At 35.7% G+C, this 23,328-nt stretch overlaps 1 protein-coding gene across 1 annotated transcript in view; it reads right to left on the bottom strand.

The window, feature by feature from the left end:
- The window catches only part of PDGFC (platelet derived growth factor C), a 2,060,917-nt gene that overhangs the window by 619,061 nt on the left and 1,418,528 nt on the right, over nt 1-23,328 (bottom strand). The window lies entirely within an intron of this gene.

The raw sequence follows: 23,328 nt of genomic DNA on the forward strand, positions 1-23,328 counted from the left end.
CCCTCAGCATGAGTCCTTCACTGCAACAGCATCAGACAGTGCAAATCTTTGAAGTCCTGTGGACCGGGTGTTCCACCTGCATTCAATTCCCCTTCACCTCCCCTTCCATATTCCTCACTCCTACATATTTTAACCTACATTGTACCTAAACTACCCTCTTACATTAAAAAAATCTGAAAAGGGGGGGGGGTCTATCCACCACCAAAAACAAAGTAACCCTCCTCTCCAGGCTCCAGCATAACCCTCTTGATGTGTTCCTTCTGTTTTTCCATCTGTGTTATGCCTCTCCTTTTTCAAACTTTCCTATTTTCCCCTTCCCACTTTTTAAAGACCCCCCCCCAACAGGGTGTCCATATAAAAAATAGACCTATATGAAACATACAAAACCCCTTTATATTTTTTTAAAGTTAGTAATAAAAGCTATGCATGTTTGTGCATAGCCACATTTACTAACATTACCTGAAAACATATGAAAAAATATGAGCTGTTATGTTTTCACTTAATGTTTGCATATATTTAAGTACTGGTTATAGCTACTTTGTCCCTTTTGCTGCAAGCTGGAATTTTTTTAAATGTCTTCACATTTACTTATTCAACATGAATAACTTACAATTACTGAATTAGCATACAGAATGTCAAACGTAACCAAACACAAAACCAAGAAAAGAAACAAAATCCAGGGCAACAGGACCCAAATCTCAAAAAGATGTAGTAACAAAACCAGTAGGTTAAAACAGCTCCTTTATTAACACGAATCAAAACCAAACGATAAATCCACCAAGCACTTTTGCTCAGTTATTACTGAGCTTCTTCAGAGTTAAAATACATTGTAAGGCCGTTGGCCTTTTAAATAGTGATTGCAAGGTCACATGGCTACCCTCATCCCATTAAAATACCACCCTTGATCAGATTTAAAAATGTAGTGCATAAAATGTTTCATCAAAAAGTTGTGAACTCTCAATCTACAAACCAAACTTGGAGTATGAACCAGCCAAGTATACATATGTTATGTGTATACCAACTCATAAATTTACCTTTTTATATGAATTTAATACATTATGTATTTCACAAGTTAATATTTGGCTAGTTCATACTCCAAGTCAAATAATGCCAAGGTGCAAAACACCAATATGTAGGTTCTTCATAGGAAATCAATGCCAATGTGGATTCTCAAGTTTATACATAAGTTCAAAGGGTGTATGAGGGGGCCTGCCTCCCCACATGGAGGTGTAGTAGGCTTGCTTCCCACTAAAAATTGCTTATAGTTTTTGCTTTTGCCCTTTCAGTTTTTTCAGGCATTAGTGTTCAATATCTATATATGTATATATATGCAATTCACAAATATGTTGCCACACTAGTGTAATGCCTTTCCACAAAAATAGCCTTTGCTTCTATACATAATCTGGTCCACCTTCTCTGAGCAATCCTGCAACTATGCTACTCTATCCAGGCAAATCAAACAAACCCTCAATGCACACATTTTAATCATAAAGCCAGAACACTGACAGAAGAGGTAGGTAACCTACTCATTAACCAGCAGAGAATGCAGCCATCTTTTTGGCTGACAGCTACTTTCACTGGAACCATTATATCAGTATAATAAACATTTTGAAAACAGTTCTTAAAGACAAGATGCCACATATGACAATTTTTTTACCTAAAAATCATACTGGAATTACCTGGGATTGCTAGCTTTTAGACTTTGGACTTTACGATTGTTAATAATTTTGAAACTTTTTTCAAAGTGACACATTAATAGTGGTTGCCTCTTCTTAATTGCTCTACCTTGATACATGCATTGTTATACTTGAGGTGTCATATTTGTGAAGTGAGTAGTACTGTTGCCTCATACCAAATGTTTCTTTGGTTGGTTCTTGGCTGGATTACCTTTTCTATGGAGTTGGCATATCCTCTCTGAGTTCATGAGAGTTTTCTTTAGGTGCTCCAGTTTATTCCCACCTAAACCAATCACCTATTCAAATTTTGGAGGGAAACCCATAATATGTTCAAAAACATTTGCTCCATCTCTCCTAAAACAGAACATTATTTTGAAAGTTCTAGGTTAACAGAAACAGCATTTAAACATGTTCTTAATTACGGGCCTTTCCGATAAGTATTTTTTGCTTTAGCCATAACTGTCTAGAGGTAAAACTTGAGAGGTATGAGCCCTGCCTCCCAACAGCATGCAGTAGGACTGCTAACGCTTAATTGCCTATAGGCGTGTGTGTGTGTGTGTGTGTGTGTGTGTGTGTGTGTGTGTGTGTGTGTGTGTGTGTGTGTGTGTGTGTGTGTCTGTACATATGTCAAATGGAAAAAAAAGCATGACAATTTACTTCCATTCCTTACTTGCTAGTACATTTTGTGGATGTCAATGTATGCCCATAGGGTTACTAGAGGAGTTAGATGCAATCCAACAGCAATGGATAGTGTGCTTACTGGAAATAGTGCTACGCACATTTAATAATTAATTTTCTATCTTTGTTGCTTTGTATTCATATGCTTCACTTTAATATTTAGTGAAAAGTGCTTAGGAATTAAACACTTCTATTAATATAATATATTTATATATATATATTATTATAAGTAAACACCTGATTGACTTTGAATCAGTCTCCAGAGCTGTGGACGAGGGTAAGGGAGTCCACACAGCCTATCTGGACCTCACCAAGGCCTTTGACACCATCCCCCACTCTGGAATCATAGATAAACTTATTAAGCTGGGCATAAATCCCTACGTCACTCGATGGGTTGCCAACTGGCTTACTGACAGAACCCAGACTGTAAAAGTAGCCAACTCCAAAGCCAGCTCCAGACAAGTGACAAGTGGAGTACCTCAGGGTTCAGTCCTGGGACTGCTCTTGTTTGGCATCTACTTCTCTGAAGTACACATCAACACTAAGAGACTCTGGCTAACAAAGTTTGCAGATGACTCAAATGATGTGGATATTCTACAAAAGGGCCTTACAGAAACAGATGCTTGGTGCCAGAGCCATGGGCTCAAGCTTAATGCCAAGTAATGTATAGTTATCCCCTTTGGGAAAAAACATGTACCTATGAATTACCACATAGGTGGCAGTACATTAAACACCAAAAGTGTGATGACAGACTTAGGGACAGAGGTGGTCAGTGGTTTTACCTTCGATAACCACATTGCTACAACAGTCAGGAAATCCTTCTATGTGGCACACCTCATCACTAGGGGCTTTTCATCCAGAAAAAAAGGAGGTCATTGTCCCACTATACTCATCCCTCATTAGACTCATTATAGAGTACAACACCCCATTTGGTATGTACCTCACAAGGCATCTACAACAGCTGGAAAGGCCGCAGAAATACCTCATTAAAAGAATCACAGGCCTAAAACAGATGCCCTATGCTGACCGTCTAAAAAAACTCCAGCTATACTCTGTGGCATATTGTCCACTCAGAGGCGATCTCTGCTTAACATACAAGGCCATGTCAAACCCTGAGCTGTTGGACATACTCCACTTAAAGAAATCCCTGTCCCTCAGAGCCACACACTCCTGGGATCTAAACCTTGTCATCAGAATAAACAAAACATGCTGGAGTGATAGGTTCCTGACCCAGAGTCTCCCCTTACTCTGAAATAGACTGACCATACATGTCAAGCAGAGCGCCTCCTTGGCCCTCTTCAAAAGGAACTTTGACGATTGGATGGGAGATAGGAAATTCACCCCAGGGATCACGTCAGTTGCCCTACTAGACAGGGGTCCAGGGAAGTAAATATTGTGGGAAGAAATATCAAAGGAATTGTTATGGCTAAGCTTGTATAGGCCCTAGGGCCGATGGCCTAGTACCAACCTATGAACTCCGGTAAAATTGAAACTGAAGTTGAAGTCCATAAAAACATATCACTGTCACTATGTTACAGATCTCACCTTTAATATCAGCAAACACCTCAGTACTAGATTTGTGAAAAGAAAATAAATTATTATTACAAGCTAGTCAACTAATTAAATAATGAATCCATTATTAAATATCTAGAGACAAGAGTGCATAGCATTTTAAACTCTGACCACTCACTATGTGGAGTGCAGCATTGTACCACTTTATAACTCATTAATTTGACTCACTGAAAATAGTAGAGAATTTTGCAACATTTAAATAAGCTACTTGAAGGACCTAAAAAGTACAATGATTTCTTGTTAGATAAATAATACAAATGGAAAAATAATTATTAAAAAAGGTTCCAGGAACTGTCATTCTGCTCCATGTCACACTGCACATATACATCCCCTGGCTGATTTTGACATCACCCTTACATTATTATCTTTGCCTCAATAAACATAAATATTTATTCAGCTTCTTTCTTTGAGTTCCACTCTAATCTATCTACCCTGTTTAAACCTTTTCTTTCTCTCCTCTCCCCTCACCTAAACTTTTTTCCCTATTCTTCACATGATTTCCTCACTCATCTCCTCGCTAACACCACTTACAACACTCCATTTATCCCACCACTACTACTTATCTTATTCAATAACCATTGTATCCATTGCGTAACACCCTCTGTCTCTGTCCTATCATTTCCTGTTCAATCATGTATAGTAGCCACTGTATCTCCCTGTAAATTCATTCTTTTAATTATGTCTGATTGTTTTGCTTTGTAAAAAATTTAAGGTATGTCTGTTTGTCTAGCTATGTAAAATTGTACTTGTTAACTTGTATGTGGAGCTTTTCTGCCCAGGCCTCCATTAAAAATGGGCTTCTTGCCCATTCAGGCCTCCCCGGTAAACAAATGTCAAATAAATAAATAAATAAATAAATCCTACATGCTACTTAGGGGATACCTCTGCTTGGTCTATAAGCCAATGTCTTGCCAGTTTTGTTTGAAAGCCTATCCCTAGAACACATAACTGAAAACGTTAACACTAGATCTCGGAACCCAATTCCTAAAATAATTACAGGATCCCTTTCATGACTATGAAATAAGTTTCTCATCAGTCAAGAATTTTCTTCAAAGATAATCTTGATATCATAATGAATTAGGTAACTATCAACAAGGAGCTATAGCAATCAGGCTTCTTGAAGGCCCTAACATTATAAGCTTGACAACCTAGTGACTTTACTGGAAGTTCCAGTCTGTGTAATTATAATAAGCCAATCAAGGCTGTTCACTAATGTAGAACACAGCCCTTCCTCTTCAAGACTATTCTATGGTGACCTGTGACTGAATTTAAAAGAATGTCTTGAAATAGGGCTCCTTCTGAATAATTAAGTACTTCAGCAAGTTTGATACATTGCAGGGAGGTTCAGTGAATCTATATTTCATTAATTGATCCACTGCCCCCAGAAACATAACAGTGGGCATGAAACTGGGGATGGCACTCTCTGAACATCTTGGCAGATAGGTACCAAAATTTGATTTTTATTTTAAAAGAACAAGAGTGGGAATGTTTCCAATAGTTGTTGCATCTGCATAGAGCAGATAAACATTGCACTGAGCATCTGTGCACTAAATGCACTTTGATTACGTGGTGCATTTAATAGTTTGTTACTAACATGGTTTCAACCCTGTTGGTTAGCATTGCCGAAATTCATTTGTGAATTGGATTGATGGGACATTTATTATAAATAACATGTAATGAGCCCAAGCTGTTTACAACAAGTGCAAAGTAATCCTGACTGGCAACTGCAACCTTTGTTTAGCAGTGACTACTCCTTATTTGCAGAGTTTTATGAGTTAAGTTCATTGGCTCTAACAGCAAAATGTATTTTTTAAACTGAAAAACTATTCTCCATAAAACAATGGTCAGACAACAGCTTCCTCTGCAATGCGTTGTTGTGGTGAGTGGCTATACAGGACTGCAAAATAGGGAACAATATTAAGCAAGATAATTAGTCTCCAATAGTTCCCAGATTGGTAGCATGACTTAAAAAATAACTGGTCAGCATATAGCAAAGAAAACAACCACAAACTAAATCTAGACCAAATGCATGGTGTGTTCTAAAATAGGCTATGGATCCTTGTACTGGAAAAAATATATTTTTTAATGCATTTATAGAGAATATTTCAAGGCACAAATGTGGCACTCCTGCTGTGTGTGCAACAAATGCACATATACTGTAGCTGAACAATTTTCTAGGGAATGGTGCTTTATGTCTTTAGTTATAGCACTGTAATAAGTGTGTAATATGATGGAAGATTGGGGTTAAAAATGTTTAAAAATCTTTAGTTAATACAAGACAGAAGTGTTTTCCAGTGGCATTAACAGCTGTGAAGAATCTTCTGTACTGCATTTACACACACACACACACACACACACACACACACACACACATTTGAATATGTATATATTTACAAATCTGTATTCATTACAGAAATAAACATTTATATACAATGCTTACAGACTTTTTTGCTTAAGGCCTAAGAAATAGGTAACAACCTAAGTAGCTCCACAGCCAGAAGCTTGAGTAAAATTCTTGATCAGAGGTAGGTCATGAAAGGCAGAAAGGTCTGAAATACTGACCATAAATAAAACAAGGTCAGTACAAAACTGAGACCCACCTGAAACCTGAAACAGATGACTTGGTTTAAACTCTATTCCTGTGGCATAAAGGATCTGGAGGAATGGAGAGTCAGCATATTCTATGAAGCCAGTTTTCTCCTTTTCTTATTAGGTAGTTTTGATACAGGGCTTCCATTTGGCAGCTAGGATTTTGTAAACCATGCAGATATATCTGGTGAAAGTTCAGAAGGTAACAGATCAATCAGGTCCTGAGGTAGAAGTTGTCCTTGTGCTCTCTTTGGCATCACTGGAAAAAGAATATTAAGTGCCACAGATCAAATTACAAGCACCAAGATCTCATGGGCTACTATAGCAATAACCCACGCCTGGGTGTGGGTAATGCGGGATTTACCCACGGTTGGCTTATTCTCCGTTGCTTATTTTAAAGCTGTCTCGCTATGTTAAACCATTTAACATAGCGAGACAGGTTTAAAAAAAAAGCAACGGAGAAAGCAAGATCTCCATTGCTTTTTACTGTTTTGCTATGTTAAATGGGTTTAACATAGCGAGACAGCTTTAAAATAAGCAACGGAGACAGCTTTAAAAAAAAGCAACGGAGATCTCCGTTTTTTTAAACCTGTGTCACTATGTTAAACTCTTTTAACATAGCGAGACAGTGTTTTAAAAGGGACTTATACTAATGGAAAAAGTCCGGGCGACCGAACCTTTTTCCATTAGTATAAGTCGATTTACAACGTGCACGCTGGCCAATCAGCGTGCACGTTTTGGATATTTATGGGGGGTCATGGTATAATATGGGATAACCAATGTAAATGAGACACTAACATGGAACAGACCATAATATAAAATTGAAGGAGAGGGTGCTTGTAAACAAATACTCACTTATATTCAATTGACAATGCATGTACTACTCACCCACCTTTTCCATGCAGAAGACAGAAAAAAATTGCTCAGTTTTGTTTTCTTTTAAGTCATGCAGATCAAGCACTGGCTGATCACAAAGATGGGGCACGCACTGAAGGCCTAATACCTCAGCATGAAACCCAGAAAAGGAAAGACAACAGGTACCATGGAGTTTGTGAAGAGTGGACACAATCATGATTTGAACCATCGACAAAAAGGTGCTATGACTGAAGTCTCATTCCCACATTTAAGATTCCTTCCCCTTAAAAGGATTAGGAATGCATTTTCATCCATGTATCCCCAAACAAAGATTAGGATTTCCCCCCTTGTATCCCCAAATGTCAAACAATTACTTGATTATTCAACTAGGAGAAATGTTCAAAGCTGTAGTATGCTGATAAAGAGTTTCCTGTCAGTAATATGCTGGGAAACATGAGAACCTAGAAACATTTCCCTCTCCTCTTGAGGAATGCCAGAGGTTAAAATCTGCTTTGGATGGGGGTGGGATGAAAGATGATACAAAATACCATGATTTTGTTTTATAGTGTATATCCACCAGATCCACTGATCAAGTCAACATGGGCAGAATTCCCAAGTGGGATTACTACTGAAGATGAAGATATCTAGTGTGCAATTCACATGTAAAGTAAATGGATCTCTAAAGTATTTAGATCCTTTCATAGCCAACAGCCATAGGATGATACGTGCCTTGACCCTTTAATGCTGACAGTGTAAGAAGTGAGCTGTTGATTTACTCTGCCTGTTCCAGGGAAGGAAGGCTTGTCAGTGGTTGAGTCAAGAACAACATCCATAAACTAGAATTAGACGTGTCCAACCTGCGGCCCGCGGGCTGCATGCGGCCCTCAGAGCTCTTCCATGCGGCCCTCAACCTCTAACTGCAACATCGATGTACGCATGCCCCAAAACACTTTTTTGTTTTGTGTTTTTCGCTCCCGTGACCTGTAACGCTAATGTCGGTGTGCGCATGCGCCAAAGCACCCTTCTAGTTTTCTTTTTGAGCCAAAAAAGGTTCAGTGTGTTTACGCCATTATTTTGCGCTGAACAATCAGTGTGTGTGTGTGTGTGTGTGTGTGTGTGTGTGTGTGTGTGTGTGTGTGTGTGTGTGTGTGTGTGTGTGTGTGTGTGTGTGTGTGTGTTCTTGCTGAAGAGGGACTTATGTATGGATTTGCCACTGTTGCCTTTGAAAGGGACAGCAATTACCTGTGTTAATAGGTAAGTACGGAGTGAGTGAGTGCATGCATGAAAGCAGAATTGTGTGCGTGAAAGTAGAAGAAGAGTGTGTGTGTGTGTGTGTGTGTGTGTGTGTGTGTGTGTGTGTGTGTGTGTGTGTGTGTGTGTGTGTGTATATGTGTGCATGAGAGAGAGAGAGACGCACGTACAAAGAGGCTAACAATGATCAGTCTACCTACTGAACACAAACAAGTTAGCTCACAAATATATCATACATTAAGAGTACACTTTCATTAAATTGCGGCTTTCCTGACAGGGAGAGTGTTGTATTGAACATGAACTCATACCTCTTAACTGTATGGATTTTCAAAGAATGTCTGGATTTTTGCCTCATCTTCCAATTTGTGTCTTTTGCTTAGGAAATAAAAGTAGTCATCCAAGGTAATGCAGTTCCAGGGAGTAAGAATGAGACAGCAGCCTAGGGTTAATGGATCAGTAGTGGACTAACTATGTGGGACTGTAGCATATAAAGTTGTATTGTTTTTTCAGACAAACAAAAAAGCACCTAGTACTGTTTTTTCATTGGTGGGTTCTAAGCAGTGGTAGATTGGACAACAGTAAGCTTAGCTTTGGCGGATCATCAATACTGACTAGTCAAGTGGGCACAATGTCAATTTTTAAATGTTGGGGATTTTAGTGGTTATGTGTGTGCTTATGTGTTGGGAGTGCAGCAACAGTAGATGATTTTAAAGACAGAGACTTACAGACTGTGGAGAATATGTTTCTTTGTTTCAAAACCTAATACTTGGGTACGGATGCCAGAAGTAGATTTTTTAAGACATAACTTCTTGCCATTTACAGTGGATGGATATTTACATTTAATGGACAATGTATTAACGTGGGCCTGTGGGGTTCTGAAGGATGCCAAGTCTACCACTGCCAATGTCTTGTAAAGTGACCTGGAAATGGATATTGGGATGTTACTGAAAAAATATAGTAAGTGGGCTTAGAAATATAGTTTAATTAAACAAAGTGTACTTTCAATTTACAGGCCATAATTTAATTTATTTCGGGTAGTCCAGATACTGGTAGATTGTATACCGTTAGACATAATTAGGGAGAGCTGTCATTCTGGGGAAACAAGCAGCCCTAGTTTCAGTGAAAGCTCTGTGGTTGTTTGCAGGTAGGAAGTTGCAGGATGTTGATGCAATGTGTTTTATGTATTATTTTTAATGCATTTGTCATTTCAAAGCATGGTTTTCCTTGATGCAAAAGAAATCAGGACTGAATGAGCCATATAATGTTTAACTGACAATGATGGGATAGAAAGATTATAAGTGATGTATAATGTTTGCAGCTACAGTTGTTTCAATTGTGTCTGTCATGCATAACTATTTTTGGGCCTGTGTCCCACTTTTATTTTTCACTTTGTCCAGGTTTCTTGCTCTAAGGTTGAGAGGTATGGTTCCATACTAAATCAGAAGGTGTATTTACCTTGGAAGAATTTTCGGCATAATTATGAAAAACAGAGCCTTTTTTATATCTCTGCTTATTTCCAATATAAATTGCCATGCAACCTTGCAAATAAACTTATTAAGCTACTTTACTTCTTTTGGAATTGACAGGTATGATTCATCTGTTCGGACATAAGCATAGAGTGCTAATGTGACTCTGATTTCTTGCAGCAGTCTGTGGTTTACATAATCACAATAACTTTTCTGTGTTTCTGGGTGTGTAATCAATTTAACAGTTTTAAAGATGTTTTCCAAAAATAAATAAATAATCCTTTCTACATTTTGAGCTATTAACAAAGTCTGGGAATTTGTTTTTTTTTCAAAAGCGAAGGTCAGCATCACAGCTCAGTAAACTATCAGTCTGTGAGTAACTTCTGCACAAATTAAAATGTCTGAATGTCAAATGGCTTTAGATTGGAGGGAAGTTTATTTTTATTTATTTTGTTTTATTTTACATTTGTTTACCGGGAAAGTCCAACTGGGCACAAGTCCATTTTGAGCGGAGGCCCGGGGAGAAAAGCTCAAAAAATAACAACAAAACAATATAATACATGAGAGAGAGACAGCAAATTATGGATTGTAGTACTCATACAATATGGCAGAGATTAATCTCATAACAGTGAGAATCATTGTGGTACAGAATAAACTTAAAAACATTTTTTTACAGCTATAATTACAGCAAGGCAAATATCAATGAGTTAAGTTTTTAGGAGAAAGCTGTTTGTACATAGCTGAAGCTTTGAAACAATATTTTGGTATGGATTAACCTGGGGATTGACACAAGTTATATATTTACACCAGTATGTAGCATTATAGTTTATGGTTTTCTTATTGATTTACTTTTTGCTGAGCAGTTGTTTGTTGATTTATTGATGGTCCTTTTGGTGGTGGGAAATTACATGGATGAATCCATCTCTACTATGTTTTTTTTTTTCAAATATTTTGACTTCCAGACAATTTCATTCAGTGAGTGGGTGTCATGTGATTACTGAGGTTACCTATTTTACAAGTAGGGGCTTTTGTGTGTGTGTGTGTGTGTGTGTGTGTGTGTGTGTGTGTGTGTGTGTGTGTGTGTGTGTGTGTGTAAGAGAGAGATATTTAATATGTATACTGAATATAATTTTGCAAATGGAATTTTTAGTTAAACATGCCCCTCTTCTTGGGCAACTAGACTTGAGTAACCAATATTAGATCTTAGCCATCCAGCTGGGAAAGGTTAGTATGTGGATTTTCCATCTGGTTTGATGAAGGCTATGCTACTTACCCAAGAACTACATTTATGGCTATCCATCCAGCGATCGTGTTGCTGAACTACATCGTTTGATAATGACAGGAGCTTTTTACAGAAGTTGAAGAACCTGTCCATAAAAAGTGGCTTGTTTATGTTGCAGTGAAGGCTGTGGTCTTTGTAGCGAGAGTTTTAAGTATAACCAGTATTTCTGAGGAAGAGGAAGTCTCTTAAGGCAGGATCTTTCTTAGCCTGGAAAGCAAGCCAATGATGAAATTTATAGGGGCCAGTGAGAGACAGAGGAAAGCAAGAAGCTTTTTAGTCTGTTTAGATAACTAAGTGAACTTGGTCATTTGACCTTTTTTGTCAGAAATGGTTGTAGACTTTCTTTTGGCAGGGTGTTTTGCTGAGGCACATGTCAAAAGGGGCATTGCACTCAATAATTGCTCTTGTAAAGGAAGAATACAGGAATGTTATGACCTCTTTGTCCCTGGATGAGATACCCTTACTAATGAATTGGGCCATGTAAAAAGCTTTCCGTATAACGGAGACAACGTGGTGGTCAAAAGTCAGGTTTCTATCAACCTGGGTGCCCAAGTACCACACGACTTATTGCATGCTTACAACATTGTTATTAATGTGATAATTTGTGGGGACATCACTGTCCTCAAAGGGGATGATGATACATTTTTTGGCATTTAGCTTGAGGCCATATTTCTGGCACCAGTTATTTGTTTGGGTGAGGCCCTCTTGTAGCTTATTCAGAATTGTTTTATTAAGTCAGTAATGTGAATTCTTTACTTTATTGCAAATTTGTTGGGTTATTTTTGTGGATTATAGTATTGTAGGATTGCTGATGTTGACATTTTATGTAGTTGGACTGCTGGAATGGTTTGCCCAGTGAGAAATGCTAGTGCTGTAGTGAGTATCTGTTTATTTGTAATATATGTATATATATATATATATATATATATATATATATATATATATATATACATATTAATTAAGATGTTAGAGTTAACTGATAGATTAGAGAATTGGAATGAGAATTAGAATTTTAGGCAAATATTAGGCATTTATTACATTTATTCATTGTTCAAATGCACCTACAGTACAGCCAGGAGGTCGACTGTGGTCTTCCGGAGCAACAAAAGAGTTAACTGTATGATATATTTTATATGCGCCCCAAGACCATTTCTGTTCACTCAATGCGGCCCCAGCAAGACAAAAGGTTGAACACCCCACTAGATGATGGAATTACGATTGACATCCATAAAGTGGATCATCTTTAAGAGATTCATACTGATGTATGAATAGTGCTCACTTGATGTAATATAGTCCACGTCACTGGTGCATGGATCTCAACCTTCCAACCCTAGAATATGGCTCACTATCCCTCATAATATGGAACAAATGGGCAAAATGAGAGCACTTACTAAGAGCTAACGACTTCAACTAGAAAACTGTTAAAAGAAAGAATTTCTTTACATCTCTCTGATATTAGAAGAAGTGTCCCATCCAATGCCTTGGCAAAGCACATAATGGTGAATAGCTTTCATTTTCGTGTTTTATCACAACTTATATTACGGAGTAGAGGCGGTGACCTTGCTAACAAAATAGAAATAGAGGAATATAAATGGATAAATTATTTTTGGGCTGACCACCCACAGGACTAAATGTCACTGTTGCTGTTGTCTTTCGGCTTTTCCCGGTTAGGGGTCGCCATAGCGGAACTCCGGTCCGCTAATGATTGGCAGTAGATTTTCACGAACGCCAAGATGCCAGCTCGACTTTCAACCTTCAACGAAGGCATGCCCATTTACGCATGTCTTTCGAACACCCACCGAACCGCAGGGTGGACATGCAGACTCCACACAGTTTAAAATCACTATTAAAAGAGAAACATTCTTATGTGACTTAATTTTAAATTGCTGCTTTGTGCAATAGTTATATGAATTAGTCTAGCTGAATATGCAGAGTTGATTTTAAATTGTATGCTTTTATACCATGTGATGAATTGTGTTGTTTTTATTGGCTGGCATGTGATATATATTGATGCATTACAGTTTGTCTCTTTTAACACTATACTGAAGAAGAGTTTGTTAACTTGAAAGCTTTGTTTTTGTTTTATAATAAACTGATGGTTTTAGACCACTGTTTCTCTTGCTTCTACAACGTTTGACTTCTTTGGTTCAATTTTGGCTGCTTTGACAAATTTTTACTTGTGTCAACTAGAAAACTCACAGAATGTTTAAACTATTTTACGTTACGCTTACTGTATAAAGGCTATTTTAATGAATGAATATGATTTAGTATTATTTAGCAAGGATAGCAGTTAAAAAAAAAGTTTCAACACTGAATGAGTGACAGACCCTTTTCAATGTGGAACAATTAGGAACACAGACTTTTTAAGATTCAAAATGAGGAATGTTCCTCATAATAAGGTATACTTGAGAAGTGTGAACTAGCCCACTACTTATTTCCACATACTATTTTAGACTTTCTATTGCACCACTCTTAAAATCTGTTTACCAGCCACTGTCTGAAGAAAAATATGTCTCTGTGTTATATTCTAACCATAACCCACATACTCTGTCTCTAATGATAAGCATATATACCCTGTAGCTTTCTTTCAGACTTACAGCAATCACAATACTGAGCATCCTCTGCATCCATACATATTTATCTCACTCTCCTTTGTATATCTCCCAGTTAGCCTTTCTTCATAACTCAACTATCACCTTACCCTCCCTAGTGACTCTTCTTTGCATCATGTCCCCTCTGAGAAAATGTCTCTATCACTGAGTGCCCAATAAAACAGAAAGCATAAGAGATAATTTGTTTTTTAAACAAAACGTTTTGGGTTTCTAATACAGAGATGAAAATGTAACCCATTCCCAAGCCGGTGTAAGATTTCTGAAATTAGTATTGCTTCAGTCACTGATGCTCAGTACCTGAAATTCACCACAAACTGCTTCCTTCTGCAATCCAGTGGGTTGGTCAAAGGTTCCTTTAAAACTAAGTGATCTGATAACTGAAGATGAGGTGGACTTCAGACCACATCAAGTAAGTGACCTCTTTAGGCTACAAAAAGATGACACAATTCATGAGTTGCCCACACCTAGGCCATGCAGAAAATGGGAACTCTTCTTCATTGCCAAATACCACCATCCTCCCTACTGCCACACATCACCTTAAGATGCCCAACTCTCTAGTCTTCCTGCCCCTGATGTGTATCTTTTCTCTTCACTACTTGTCTCTAGCCATTATTAGTGGCATTTGACACATATATGCATCGTCAACTAGGATTATTTTTGTCTCACATTACTCAGTTCTCTTCAATCATTTTCTATTCATTACAAACCATCCTAATCTGTTTCAATCCGTCTTTGAGACAAGGGTACACAATCCTAACAGATATCCCCCTATTTAAATTTTCATGTAAGCCTGTATTTTAAATCATTCTTTTCCATCACAGCATCTTTATCCCATTCCTCTTATGTTGCATTATTTGCAAGCTATAAATTCAAATCTCTTCCTTCAAGCATCTGTCCTTTCTTTTCATAGACGGTCTCCCAGAACATGTATCCACATTTACTCAACTACATTTTTCTTACATAATAAATTAATTCTGTGACACCAACCCACCACAATACCACAGCCAGTCTTTATAATTTAAATTCTGACCTGTAGAATGTATGTTTTGCTTTAGTTTCACTTCACTGTTCCTTAATATTTACCTCAACACTTATGTTACCTTTTATGTCTGTGCCACTTTGGATCCTCTTTGTTTCATCTTTCCCTTTTTCTTTTAGACCATGACCACTGTCTGCTACTATGCAGTCATTTTATTCTTCCTTTTGGTTGAGCAGTGCATTTTATGATCTTGATCAAGCAAAAAAGCAGCATTTCAAAATTATTCCTGGATGAGAATATAAAACATGTCGCTCTTGACTTTAATAGACAGAATTGCTTTTGTAAGCATTGTCAAACATGAATGTCAGAAGTGCTAGTAAGCAAATTAAACTGATTTCTACATGATTCAAAATAAATAAATAAATAACATTTTCTTAGTGAAGCAATATACAGCAATTTGTTTGATACAAAAAGTAAAACTGTTTTCACCCACATTGATACAAGTGCTACCAAATTACTGAAGCTGCTTTTACCCAAGACACACTGGCACATTCTTGCAGTTTATGACCATGAGGAGTAACATACATTTTAAATAATCATGGGGAAACAACACATAGCATTTTGTTCTTGATTTAATGGTGATACTGCTTTTACACTGCTAACAAATTAATCTCATTTTACATGATTCAAACAAAAACATCACCATGGTAAACATCATTATTTTGATCATCAAATCAGTGATCCTCTGAACACAAATTCTATAGATATAGATACAAACTTATCTAATATAAACAAACTACTAGAAAAAATAAAATTAGACTTGCAACAACAAATTTCATTAAAAGAGATAGTTGATAAAATTAAACAAAGCAAAAATAATAAAGCTCCCAGAATAGATGGAATCATAAATGAAATATATAAATTACTACCAACACCTGCCTTAACTTTATTTCAAAATGCTCTAAATGTAATTCTTTTTCAGTATTTTGTTCCACCCTCTTGGATATATTCTTTAATTATGCTTATTCTAAAGGAAAATAAAAACTCCACTTTATGCAGCTCATATAGACCCATTTCACTTCTTAACAATGATTATAAAATCTTTACATCCATCTTATTAAATAGGATCAAGAAATTATTAACAAACATCATACATGAAGACCAAACAGGCTTCATTTACAACAGACAAACATGTCAACATTCAAAGGATTTTCACTCTTATGGATGTTATTAATAGAGATAACCAAGAGGCTCTTTTAATTGCCCTTGATATTGAAAAAGCGTTTGACACATTAGAGTGGGACTTTCTTTTTAAATCACTAGAAATTTTTGACTTCCCTTCTCAATTTATACACTTGATAAAAAAATTATAAAGTAACAACCTTGCTTATGTAAAACTTGGACCATTTACTTCGGAAGCCATAAAAATCAGCAAAAGAACTAAACAGGGCTGCCCTTTGTCTCCTATCTTATTTACCTTAGCTATTGAAATATTATAGCAATAACCCACGCCTAGGTGTGGGTAATGCGGATTTACCCACGGTTGGCGTGGTTTGGTCCCGAGGGCGAAGCCCGAGCAACCAAACAAAGACAACCGTGGGTAAATCCCGCATTACCCACACCCAGAAGTGGGTTATTGCTATTATACTATGACATTATTTAAGAAAAGAAATAATTACTTTTCTTAAATAATGGCATTGTATAATGCCTCTTTGCTGCCCTTCCCTGTCTCTCTGTCTGGTATCCGCGGCAGTTCTGATGTACTCCGCATGCCTACGCAGTACATCAGAGCTGTGGCCAAAAGCAACGGAGAAAGCAAGATCTCCTTTGCTTTTTACTGTTTTGCTATGTTAAATGGGTTTAACATAGTGAGACAGCTTTAAAATAAGCAACGGAGATGTCCGTTGCTTATTTTAAAGCTGTCTCGCTATGTTAAACCCATTTAACATAAAAGCAACGGAGATCTTGCTTTCTCCGTTTTTAAACCTGTCTCGCTATGTTAAATGGGTTTAACATAGCGAGACAGCTTTAAAATAAGCAACATAGATCTCCATTATTTTAAAGCTGTCTCGCTATGTTAAACCCATTTAACATAGCGAGACAGGTTTAAAAAAAAGCAACGGAGAAAGCAAGATCTCCGTTGCTTTTTACACACTGTGTCGATATGTTAAAGGAGTTTAACATAGCAAGACAGCTTTAAAAAAAGCAACAGAGATCTCCGCTGCTTTTTTTAAACCTGTGTCGCTATGTTAAACTCTTTTAACATAGCGAGACAGTGTTTTAAAAGAGACTTATACTAATGGAAAAAGTCCAGGCGACCGGACCTTTTTCCATTAGTATAAGTCGATTTACAACATGCACGCTGGCCAATCAGCGTGCACGTTTTGGAATATTAATGTGGGGTCATGGTATAATTGCAATTACTATCTGTCAGTCCCAAAAAATAACTGGTATTGAAATACATGGACAATTCAACTCTAAAATCATGCTCTTTGCAGATGAAATTCTTCTAACTTTGAGAGTTTCAGAAGAATCTCTCAAAGAATTAGATTTACAAACTGCTAAATTTTATCTTAATTCAGGTTTAAGAATAAGGAACAAAAAATCTAGATATATGATATTAAATAGAAAGCATAAGACGCATCTTAACACAAATCCCATAATTCGCACATTGGTACCATCCATAAATTATTTTGGAATAACCTTGTGTGATAACATAAATACAACCTTAACCATAAATTATACAAATACTTTATCTACTATAAAATCACTAATAGAAAAATGGAACAAATTGTTTATAAAATTTGATGACAGACTACAATTAACAAAGATGGCCTTACTTCCAAAGATAAATTATATTGCCCAAACCATTCCTATGTTTCCAAATAAAACAATATTAAATGACTTTAACAAAATCTTATTACATTTTTTATGGTTTCCAAAAAGAAATAGAATTGCCCTTTATCATCACATTAGACCCTGGGAACTAGGGGGATAAACTTTCCAGATCTTGATTCCTATATTAAAGCTTATATTCTCAAATTAGCCATTAATTGGTTAGATCCCAATTTCTCATCTGCATGGAAATCCCTTCATACCACCATCTTCTTAAATGAAAACAAATTAACTGGTAATCTTTTAGTAGATAATCAAAATGTCAATCTATGGCATATAAACAGTCCAAAGTACTCAAAAAGAATGTTGAAGTATTGCAGATGCAATTCAAATACATTGTCAATGCTCGAAGTAGTAAAAAGTCTCCTTCAATAAAAAGACCATAAAAGTCTCATAAACATTAAGTGCTTTCATCCACACTAAGGTGGCCTTCATCAGAATGAATTACAGCATTTTAATGTGCGTTTAAATATCTCATTTTGGTGCCAAAAATTCACTTAATATTCAAAATTTAAAGTGAACTAGTGCCAAAAACAAATAAAAAAATACAAACAAATGAACTCTACATACATTTCATCACTAAAATCATCTCTATCAAAATGTTATACCAATGTATTCAAATGCATGAACACAATATTGTTATTGTTACATCTTTTATAAAAATAAATAAATCAGTTCGAATGAATACATGTTCTGCTTAATTTCAACAACTATACAAAGAAAAAATGCAATGACAATAGCCTAAATAAAAAATCATATATAGTTGTTGAAATTAAGCAGAACATGTATTCATCTGAACTGATTTATTTATTTATTTTTATAAAAGATGTAACAATAACAATATTGTGTTCATGCATATGAATACATTGGTATAACATTTTGATAGAGACGATTTTAGTAATGAAATGTATGTAGAGTTCATTCATTTGTTTGTTTGTTTTTTTTATTTGTTTTTGGTGCTAGTTCACTTTAAATTTTGAATATTAAGTGAATTTTTGGTGCCAAAATAAGATATTTAAACACACATTAAAATGTTGTAATTCATTCTGATGAAGTCCACCTTAGTGAGGATGAAAGTGCTTAATGTTTATGAGACTTTTATGGTTCTTTTATTAAAGGAGACTTTTTACTACTTTGGGCATTGGCACTGTATTTGAATTGCATCCACAATACTTCAGTGTTCTTTTTGAGTGCTTTGGACTGTTTATGTTGTTGGCACGCTGAATATTGGTATAATCTGTGGTATATACTAGGCATCAATTTACAATATAATATTGCAAAGCCTACCAAAGTAAACTTAATAAATCATATTTATAGCATTATCAGAACATTTATAAACTCAAACGTAGATGTAAAACTCTGGTGGGAACTACTAATCCCCTTCAGGATTTCTAAATATTACACCAACAGAATTCACAAAAAGTGTATTCCAAGCTTGGCAACACTGCATAAAAATCTTAAGAGTACTACAGACTCATGAAATAAAAAAATATTTATAATATCCTGGACACAGATTGGATTATTTTACATAGTATCCTATTCCACGCTCAAGATCTATGTAGAATAATAAATAACTCTTCATTTAAAACTAAACCTGAGCTGATACTTCATATTCAAGATCTGATATATAACAATCAGAATTGGCCTAACTTAATCTCTAACCTTTACAAAATTCTAATAAACTACAAACTATACCCAAACAAAAATTTTGGAAATTTATTGATAAAGGTCAAATTTTAAATTTGATTTGTCCACAGAAGCCAAATTCAATCTACGATTCTCTGTGAAGCTAGCTTCCGATCTCCAAATATGGAAAATCTTTACGTGGAAATTCTTACACAGAACTTTCTATACTCCCAACAAAGTTGCTAAAATACAATCATCTAGTGCTATTGTTTGCTGGAGATGTTCTATGTAATGTCCAGCCGATTGGGAACACATTATTTATGACTGTAATAAAATTAATAAGTATTGGGTAGAGATCGATAAATTTCGTCAAGCTTTATTCTCAGATTCATTTATTTTATCTAAACCCCTAATTTTATTGAATGTAAATGTCATGAATACCATGAAGAGAAACAACTTTATCTTCTCTTGACAATTCTAGCAGTGGCAAGAAAATATATAACTAGGAAATGGAAATCATCTGCACCACCCACCATTGAAGAGTTCCTATCATTACTGGAAGAATCAGCATCCACAGAAATAAAAGTCAAGAAAACAAGAATTTCCCCCAGAAAATAGAGTGATAATCCTTGAACCAAAGTTCTCAGCTTAATTGAAACTCTTAAAACAACACATTCTCTATAATTTTGACTGAATGTTTTTTTAAATATTTTGAATGTATATTGGTAAATGAAAAGTTTTATTATTTCTTTCTTGTGAAAAAGCTCTCATATTAGGCCAAGTGTAAATATTGTATATAGTTATCTAATCAAAACTTACATTATAATGTCTGTAATATTTTCATGTGTTTAAATTAATAAAAATATTTGAACAAAAAAAAAAACATCACCATGGGAACATAACATACAGCATTCTGCTTTTGATGAAATATCAGCTATATTAATTTCAAAAGCACTGTCCAAAGAGTTAGCAAATTCTTAACAGTGATTATATTAGAAATGAATGAAAATATTCTGGCTTTGTGCCTTATGATCAAGAAATAGCTACATGCATCATTTGACCTTGATACGCAATGGAAAATTAATTGCTGTCACGAGGGTGCCAGGCATAAGTATTGGTGCCTGATACTCACTAGTGTGATCACTAGTGTGCTCTTGATTTTTTTTTTTTTTTTTTTTTGCTGAAGAGTGAATTATAAGCATACCAGTAATTTCCTTTTCTTACGTGGTGGAGATGCAGGCTCAGAGTTGGTATATATAAGTAGTGGGACTGTTGGGGCAACAAACCTTGCATCAGAGGGCACAGGTGAGCTTGCTGCCTTCAAACATTTTTTTTTCTTTTTTTAGCACTTTTTTTGTTTTATCATTTAAGACATAAGCAAACATACATTTATTAAAAAGAAAACAAACATATTAACATGTTCCCAGTCACATACATCATATATGGGTTTTTTTGCATAACTATCATCAATCCATTACATAAATTGCTTAATTTATTCCTTCCATTAAATCTCAGTTCTTTTCCAGAACTTTATTCTGCATGTATTTTTCAAATAATTCACATTTATTTCTATGAAATTTGTTCCTACCCTTTTCTAAAGATCCCACTTCCAGTTCTTTTGCCTGTGTTACAATATTCAGTACTTCAAATATGGATGGCTGAGCCTTTGATTTAAATTTTTTAGCAATCGCTTTTTGGCAGCTACCAGAATTAAACTAAACAAGCCCTTAATATGTCTAGGCAATTCAGATTCTATGTCCAAGCTTAAAAAAAACATTTCCTTAGTTACACCAATTTGTTAATCCAATATTTCTAACAGAGTGCTCAGTAGGGAATTTTTGAAGTATGACAACTGATTACACTCCCAAAACATATGTACTCATTTACCTCTTTCTTTTCGATCACACCTCTACCTTTTGCCATCTACAAGAGGAAGAATTCTTTGTAGACTGCTTAGGGTATAAAAATGCCTATAGAAACACTTCCAAGCAAAAATCCTAAGTCTTCTATACTTGGGAATCATACATATGCCCTCCCATTGTTCCCTTGTAAACTCCCTATCCATTCTCTTTCCCCAAATTTTTCTAACCTCCTCTGATCGATTTCTATAGTTATCATGCAATGGTGTTATATGTCCTACTAATTATCCCCTTTTAACAATAGCTTCTGTTTTACACTCAACTAAAAACTCCACCAGAGCAGGTTTTTTTCATTGTTCTTTGTTATACTGTAAAATCAATCCCTAATAGAGAAAGAATATTCTGTTTTTGTGCTTCTTTTACTCTGAAACACAGATCACTTCAGTGAGGTTATTCTCATTTGCAATTTTATTTATGTCAGGTGATTATAAATGAGTCGGGCACTTGACAGTGAACACTTTCTAAAGGGTGTTAAGAAGCTGTGGCAAATAATTGCCACAAACTCAAGATTTAATCAGTATGCCTTCAATTAAAAATGCTTTGCTTTCATGAGTGCTGTGAAACCCCTAATAAATAACTGAAATTGATTCTACATGATTCAAATGAAAAAAAAAAAGAAAATATATGGTCATTATGCAATAACCAAGATCAATAACATTGAATTATGTTGCTTTTATAATTTTTTTTCAGAAGTGACTATCAAATGACTGAAAATTATTTTACCCTAACAGAGATGAAATATTCTTGCACTGTCATTTAAGACTGATGGCAGACAACATACAATATATTGGTCCTGATAGGAAAAAATAAATAAAATAAAAAAATGACTTTACAAGTTCTGTCAGAAGTGTGCACAAACAGCTGTCACATGCTCAAAGCTTACATGATGTGCTATCAATTATAATGACAAGTTTACTGGCATGGAGTGACAATAGAGCTTATAAGACATGCTCTGTATGCCCTGAGGACAGCAATACAACTGTCAAGCAACTAGCAGTTGCCCTGTACTATAGCATAAAGGCAAAACATTTCCTGCACATGGCATATTACCAGAAGAAATTCTAGATGCTATCTTTCATTTGAAGGTAAGCTACCCATTTTTGAACCAATGTGCTGTTTTTGTGAAGCTCCATCTCAAATGTGTACAGAAGCACAGAATGATAAGGGATGGAGTATGGGCAAGAAAAGTAAAAGAAATGACAAAGAGTCTAGTCCACTAAAAGATTGAATCCACTGGGTTGATAGAAAACATGAAAGATGATGTCGGTAACAGTACACCCCCCCCCCTCAGTTAGAGTACGGATTTAGAAATACAGAAGGATGGCAGCACACCAACTATAAGAAATAATAATACTCTTATTGACATCAGTAATATATACAAAATAGTGAGTGATCCTAAAATGGAAGTATTATTAATTCTAGGTAACCAAATGCTGGAAGTGTTAATCAAAATTTTAACAAAGATTGATCAAACAAGGGCCACAGTTTCCAACATATCAGGAGTAAAACTTGAAAACATCGGTGTGTTATTGTCTAATCTTTTGATAGGTTGGCCATGTTGCAGTCATATTTTAATTGATATAAATGATTTAAAATCTATTCCACTAAACCACATCAAAAACAAAACAGAAGCTATAATATTGCTGACTAAATACTGCTTTACTAAGGGCAGTCACTATAAGAACTGGTTATGGAGATCAGGTTAAAAGAATCCTGTCAAGATTATACTTTATTGAGAAGCCATCATGGCCAATGATTACATTTTTACAACAGATGGACTGCATTTAAGTTATTATAGGAAATATTTCCTGAGTAACAAACATTTTAGAAGTTGCAAAAAATCAGAAATCACAATCAGATATAGATCTAATAATGTTATGAAAGAGTATTTATGTAATGCAATGAGCCTAGTTAAAAAGGCTGATGAG

Source organism: Protopterus annectens, chromosome 8.part0 (assembly GCF_019279795.1).
Source record: "Protopterus annectens isolate FY-2018-M chromosome 8.part0, PAN1.0, whole genome shotgun sequence".
Taxonomy (NCBI): Eukaryota; Metazoa; Chordata; order Ceratodontiformes; family Protopteridae; genus Protopterus; species Protopterus annectens.